Genomic DNA, 7723 nt, shown 5'->3' on the forward strand with positions numbered 1-7723 from the left:
TCGTTCGTTTTCCAACGATAATAATTGGAAGTGTGTACATAGCTTTAGGCTTAAAGTCATTGTCAATCAATCCACAACAGACACATTTGGCAAATTCCCCCAAGTTACTCTTCTGTATGGTGAAGCACAAACTTTACAGGCGACTGAAATGTATATATGTACACTGTTTACTTATCTTCCAAAAGATTTGAGGTCTGTTCAGACAGTCTTTGGATTCACACACCACTGTCACACCAACCAGTAAGGAAACAAGAAGTTTTAAAAAAGTTGCAGTTTACCTTTACATAAACCTTTAGCATTTCATTTAAAACTTCAGCCTCAAATATAGATGTGAGAGTAACATGCAGGAGACATGGCTATATAAAGAATGTGCAAAGAGCAAAAGTGTTGTGAACTCTCCCTCATGGTCTAATTATCATTAACTGATAAAAGGTACTTCATTAAAAAGTAGGATAGAGGTCAAGATTACCGAGAGAAAGGTTTATTGGAGGATTAGGGTTCATTTTTCACAAGCATATCTGCTGACAAATTAGTGCTGGGTCAGTCATTACAATCTAAATACTGATCATCAGTCTCAGCAGACATGTATATGATATCCTGCCCTGGGGGTCGGGATGTGATGATCCACGGGACCATACTTGTGTGCACAATCACTCCAAGCCTGATTGGGTCTAAACATTGCCTTGGAGATCATTAATGGAGGCGAGATGAAATGAGAGTACCAAAGCTTGCCGTGATGGATATTCTGGTAACTCACAGTGAAGGTTATCCTAGGGAGATCTACTAAAAAGATTACAAAATGATATGAAAAGAAAGGTAATGACTGCTGCTGCTCAGCAAAATAGAGGAAGGAAATCCAAACCTACTCATAAACCACGGAACAGAATCCAGCTACTCTGACTATACACACCCTATTGTTCGAACATTTCAACCACAAACACAAAACAGTTCAAGTCACCACGTAACAAAGAGAGTGACTTGCTTCCTGATTCTAATGCAAACTGTCGGCCTAGTGATGGGTTACCTCGATCCATTTACTTACTTCTACCAGGAAACAGCTGTGTATATGGGCACAGTTATGGTTTAATCACATCTCCTGGACGCTAGCATTACGCCCATGGAGAGCAATAATACTCCCTATAGCTACACTGGTAAATCATGCTGGGAATATACTATACCAAGGATGTATGACCTACGGATCAGAGAATATTATTTTACCATCTTGTACCACTTGAAACATAACAAATTTCAGTAGACATTTGATCAAGATGCTGTCACTTCCACTTAAAAGTTAGTGGCTACCCATCACGTCGCTCCCGTCTGCACTTAATAGAATAAAGACAATCCTGATCAATGTTCTAATATTATTATTAGAGGATCAGCCCTAGTTTTTTTAAGATTTCAGTTTCTTTCCATGCTTTGATTGAAACACACTTCAGATCTTTTAAACCCATTATATAGTGTGCATGTTTAATCCCCTCTGCACGTCCATCTGACAGATGATGACCGATCTCTAGGTGTATCTGTGGGGATCTGAGATAAATGCACAGAATTACACCTTGCACATACCAATCCTAATAAATGCCAGCTTTCATGGCACTGCTTAAAGTGGAACTCCAACTCAAACTTGCATCACCTGTACAGAAGTGTTAGGCTACGTACACATGTGTAATATTTCTCATTAGAAAACGAACGACCAATCGATTATTTTGAACGATCGTATAGTTCACGATGCTGTAACGATACAATCATTCAAATATAATCCACCAATGATGTACACACACTAGATACCATCGTTTGAACGATGCTGGAAGTGATGAGAAAGTGCAGAACCATCCACCATCACACACACAATAGATAGCAAACGATCGTCGCTCAATCAGGTCGTACGTTTCCAATGACATTCCTTGCTGAGCAGTTGTCGTGCACTTTTTTTGTACGGTTATCGGCCGATCGGTTGTTTATCGTTCGTTTCAAACCATAATTAATGCATGTGTGCAGGTAGCCTTAGGCTCCCTGGTAATTTTCATTGGGATATCTGGGAAGGATTATTATTAACCCCTACCTAACAGTATATCTGGACCCTTCTTATTCCTCAGTGAATGTATGTATGGCATCTCCAAAGACTTCCATGGCCAGGACTCTATGCCGCTGTGTGTGTGACCCCCACCCGCCTCTATCTCCCAGAATCCCCCTTTATAATGGGCAATACCCTTCCTTACTGGTCAGAGGCAGCTGCCCCACTTCCATAGAACTGGGGTTGTCAGGCACCAAGAGAAGGTTCCAGAAGTAGAAATAAAGGTGTCACACAGATAGTGAATGGCAGGTAGCGGGCACTGACATGAGGCAGCTGTGGAGTAACGGAGGAAATGAGTGCTATGTGCTGGGTGTGCAGGGAGGTGGAGGGAGGACCCCGAATGGTTCAGTCACCCCGGCCATATATAGCCTGAGCGGTTCCCGCCTCATCTCCCACACTCAGCACGTGACCCGGCCGGCATCTCCCTCACTTCCCTCAGCTCACTCCGGACTGCCACCCCGACTCCTTTCCCACACATAGCGCTCTGAATCCGCTCACCCCTCCATGATCAGCCGGCATCACCCCCAGCATTACAACAGCCCCATGGCTGTCCCTGACAGTCGCCCGCCCCTATACACACACATGTAGAGAGCAGTATGGGTACCGTTATGTGTGGCCCGCTCCTGGCTTCCCAGCACGAGTGTGGAGGAGGCTGCTGAGTGCCGCCGATTCTTCCTCTGCTCCTCCCCGGCCTGGCACTGTGTTACTCTGTAGCCCCGCCCTTGGGTGGAGCCCGGCCTCTCCCAGCCACACACAGCCGGGGACAGGGGACGCGTGAGGAGGCTCGCCTGATGAGGAGGAGGAAGAAGAGGGGAGAGAAGATACAGGGATGGTGGGGGACTACGGGCGGGAGGGGACGGAGCGCATCATCACTATCACCCCTCTCTACATCGCCATCACCCCTCTCCACAGCCGGGAACTTTTCTCACACATTGACCTTGGGACGAATCACTTTCCCGGCTTTTTTTTTTACCAGCCTTCTGTACAGTGATTACAGGAGGGGCCATTTATAATGACCTGACTTTTCCTATAAGTGTCAGCTGCTTACAGACCCATGTGAGCGCAGGCAGCTCGGAGCGGTCAGCTTGGCACATGACAGCTTGTTGCCATGGAGAGGGGCGGGGAGAAGACTGACAATGTCACTTGTAGAGGAGCAGTGGCGATTGGTGGAGCGTCGCTAAATTCCCAGTCCATTGGTCCATACATCCCCCATTGTGCTATCCAGGCCTCGGATGCAGAAAGCCTAATATGTCAGTAGTAAGGCCAGGGCAGGTTTTATAATAAATAACCCAGAAGAACATCCCCCTTCCTTTAGTAACTCCTAAAAAAAATTTGCGAGGTGTGTCACAAGGAAAAGTCTCACCTGAAGCGCCAGTCGTGTGATTCCAGCCAAGGGATCGGAATGGTGGATTTAGGTGAGTATATCTTCCTTAACTTGGTAAGGAAACATTGAGGCATAAAAAAAAGAAGGGGCACGGTACTAATCATGGCGATCACGCATGCGCATCATTGTTATGTACATGTGCCTGCCCCACTACACCCCTGCCTATGTGTCACACAAGGGGGAAGAAATTTCCCCCAGAGTGACGTCATGATACCAGAAATGGCCCACTCTCCCATCACAGGCCTGAGTCTGAGGATGTGTTCAGAGAGGCAACCCACTCACCTGCAATATACGGGAGATGTGATCTGGGGCTGTGGCCTTCTCCTGACCCTGCGGGGGCCGGACCGCCCAGAGCCGTGGACTACCAAATAACTCTACAAAATAAAAGTGGTATTAAGAGAGTGCCCCAAAAAGAGTGCCCATTCCTGAAAAAAGTGGGTACACGGCATTCCCACCCATGCTCACCCCACTACACCACTGGTTAGAGAGCAGTAGGATGTAGGTGTGCCTGAGTACAGAATTTGAAGATGGGTAATAAATACATATGGGGAATAGGGGATCCGCTTCCTCCCGTAGACACTGCTAGGGAGGGGATTCCCCTTCCGGTGTCCTAATGGAAAAATCTACCTGTGAAATAAGTTTACCAGGGGTCGTGTACAATTACATCATCGCCAGTAACGTTTCATAGCTGTGTTTGTGAATGAATGCTCATGTCAAGTACTGCAGTCTTACATCTCTCCCATTACAAACCTCTATATCTCCCAATCAGTATGTTATACACGGGACACTCATAGCTAGCAGTACCCCAAATTTCATCTCCCCACATTTTATAAAAATAGTTAAAATTGAACGTCAGGGTTGCTATTTTAAAAGTGTGTCTAGAAGCCCGAAATTAAACATACAAATTATGGACCCCCGGGGTGACTTACATAGCAAGGAGGTGCGAATCTCAAATTTATACCTACCTGTCACAAAACTAGAAATGTCATTCTACACTAACCTGTCCACTTCCCTACTTTGAACCCCAAATTCTCTGGGACGGGGTGATGTACAAAATCAAAAATGTAGATGCAAGTGGGGGACAGCTGTGACTAAAGATTTCATCATTAGGCCATCAAAACATAAACTGCCAATCAAAAAAATCCACCCTGTTACTCATTACTGGAGGCCTCTAGCACCTGGACCCCAATTTCTCAGGAACCAGGGATACATGTGAACATAATTAAAGGTGCATGTGGGGGACACCTGTGGCTAGCACCCCCTAAAATTTCATCAATAGGCCATCGTCAGAACATAAAAAACATACCCCATCAAAAAAGTCTACCCTGTTCAAATGTAAGTTTCTTAAGATTTAACCCCACAATGTAATATTTGATATACATAATTGTGTGTAAACATTTGATATACATAATTATGTAGGCTATATATGAAATCTTTTTATCAATTACCAAATAAATTACCTATTACTTTTGGGAAAACAAATTCACTGGGTAACAATTTTGAACATTTTTTTATTGACAAATGTTTAAGCTTATTTACACTAAAATAGGTATGCCCATTCTGAAAGTGCAGTTAGTTTTCTTCTATCACGTCAGTTTTTCTCTCTACCACTTATATTAATGTGATTACTGTAGCATGGACTTGTATAGGCCATTCATTTACACACAAGACAGTGTGGTCAGAGGTTGTGCGCTGCTCTATGCAGTGAATAAGAAAAATCTATTTTTCTACTTATGTATTTCCTTTTCTGGTTCTGCTGTTTCTCGTCGTAAGTGCTATGGTATATACCACACTCGTTTTTCTGGGGTAAAAGGTACTCTCAGACTGCAGGAGAGGTGTATGAAGCACACTGGAGACAGTAGATAAGGTTGAAACTGACCCGCAGCCAGTTTTATTAAAAGGTTGCATAAGATAAAACAAAACAAAAATAAATTCTAGCGAGTCAGGCACTAACTAAACAGCAGGCAGATTCCTCTCTACCAGTTGGTGGCTAACCCAGCAAACTCAACAGAAATGTTCCAGCAACTTTTACTCACGTGTAGTACAACAATGGCTCTCACAAGCAGTTTCCCTGTGCCCCAGGTCAGAAAGTGCTTCTTTCCGCTCCTTCCCTTTTAACCTGCTGCTCACAGCTGTGCAGTAATTAATGGACAGACAAAACCAAACTCTGGTCTGGATCAAAACATTTCTGAGTGACATGCAAAACCCAGGTCTGCAATCTCAGCAGACCTGTTGCTGGTTAATCTCCCCCATAGGAGAGGAATATATCTTCCCTCCAAGATGTCCCCTTTTGCCATATCACAGTGCCTAAACAACCCTGATTCTGGTATATCTGTGGCAGTTTCACCATTCCCAGTCAAAGGGCGAACATCAGCACATTTGTAGAGCAAGCCTATTTGGCATGTTTCAAAGGTAAACTTGGTGATCAAGATAAGTCTTGGGCCCCTAAAAAGGTGTGCAAAAGGTGTGTTTACGGTTTATGGATGTGGACAAAGGTAACACGTGATAAGATGCCATTTGGTATACTTATGGTTTGGCAAGAACCAGGAGATCATTTTGGTGACTGTATTATTTTTGTATAGTAAAAACTCCAGGATATAAGAAAAACAAATGTAACATAGTGTATCCTAGTCTACCATCGGCTATACGCCCAGTTGCTCATTCAGATGAAATCCCAATGCCGTTTTTCGTTACACTACCCTCTCTTAAAGAACATGATTATGGTGATGAACTAGGTGACAACAATGTTAAAGAGTTTGAAAATGAGGAGGACTTGTAGTAGTTTGTAGGGGATTTGATCGAGTGATTTGGCACGTGATTTGGGACTATCGAAGAAGGCTTCAGAACTCCTAGCAGAACAAATATATTGTGCTTTCGAACCAGAGAAATTGCATTTCTGCAGTACTTTAGAACTGACAGTGGCTTTGTGTATTGCCATAACATACCTGGTTTTTGGAGGAATTGGGAATTCTAATCTATATCTCAACTAAATGGTGACTATTCATCAATAGCTCAAAGCAGAGCTTAAAGTGTGTCCTCCTTCACAATGGCAATTTTATTTGGGTAAGTCCCAATTGGCCATTCAGTTTCTCTTTGTGAAGAATATGTAGACATAAACACAACAGGGTCATTGAGTTATTGCAATATCACCAACACAATTGGGTCATCTGTGTTGATCTTAAAATGCTATGCTTCCTTCTTGGTCAACAATGCAGATAGACCAAGCATCCCTGTTATCTGTGCATGTGGGACAGCAGAGCTCATGAGAGGCATTGTGTGGAAAGGAATTGACCTCCGAGATCTGCCCTAAAACTAGGTGATCTAAACATTCTACATGAACCACTTGTTGATAAAAAGAATATTATATTCCCGGCTCTGCACATGAAACTGGGTCTGATGAAGCAGTTCATTAAAGCTTTGCCAACTGAACAAGACTGTTTCAAGTACCTCATTTTGGCATTACCTAGCCTGTAGTTTGAAAAAATAAAGGCCGGTGTGTTTGATGGATTCGGCAGCTCATCAGAGATGAACATTTCATCAGGATAATGTCAGAAGTCTAAAAGAATACTTGGTTATCATTCAAAGCCATTTGTCAAGGACTTTCTTGGAAACACGCAAGCAAATAATTACACAAATCGTCCAGAAACTCTTGGAGAGCTACAAAATGCTTGGTTGCAATATGAGCATCATGGTGCATTTTCTGCATACCAATCTTTCTAACTTCCTGGAAAACCTTGGGGCAGTCAGTGATGACCAAGGTGATCAATTCCACCAAGATTTGAAGGTCATGGAAGGACGGTATCAGGTTGATGGGATGTACAAATGATGGTTGACTATTGTTGGAGCATCCGGTGGGATTGTCCTAACATTGAACACTCCAGGAAAAGCATAATTTTCTACCTTAACTGCTAACCCGATTAATTTTCAAATGTTTTACTGTTAAAAAATGTCCTAGAGTAACAATAAATCCTTTGTATAGAACTTTCAATAAACAGTACATTCAAGTTATTATTTCATTATTTTTTTAATTGTATTTTTATTTAATGTAAAATTTGTTTTTTGACAAAAATGGAGGGTACCCTGTATCGTAAAAACTTGATGTGAATTAATTAGTAAAAAACAAGTGTAAGATCTAACTCAACAAAAAAAAAAAATGCTTTCCCCAGTGTTATGATTGCTGGACTTTAACCACCTGAGCGTTACACTGAGGTCTAGATTTCTGTACCAAAAGTGATCCACTGTTTTTCATGAAATTTTTTTTT

At 42.8% G+C, this 7723-nt stretch overlaps 1 protein-coding gene and 1 long non-coding RNA gene across 2 annotated transcripts in view; one reads left to right on the forward strand and one right to left on the reverse strand.

Moving 5' to 3' along the window:
- Positions 1-2810, reverse strand: part of ELOVL5 (ELOVL fatty acid elongase 5) — a 39271-nt gene extending 36461 nt beyond the window's left edge. Inside the window, exon 1 of the mRNA XM_072408445.1 lies at positions 2682-2810. The gene's annotated coding sequence lies outside the window, so the exon portion shown is untranslated. The remainder of the gene's footprint in view (positions 1-2681) is intronic.
- A 275-nt stretch (positions 2811-3085) lies between these two features.
- LOC140328673 (uncharacterized) overlaps positions 3086-7723 on the forward strand; it is a 29454-nt gene continuing 24816 nt past the window's right edge. Inside the window, exon 1 of the long non-coding RNA XR_011920327.1 lies at positions 3086-3492. This is a non-coding gene — a long non-coding RNA (uncharacterized lncRNA). The remainder of the gene's footprint in view (positions 3493-7723) is intronic.

Source organism: Pyxicephalus adspersus, chromosome 4 (genome assembly GCF_032062135.1).
Source record: "Pyxicephalus adspersus chromosome 4, UCB_Pads_2.0, whole genome shotgun sequence".
NCBI lineage: Eukaryota > Metazoa > Chordata > Amphibia > Anura > Pyxicephalidae > Pyxicephalus > Pyxicephalus adspersus.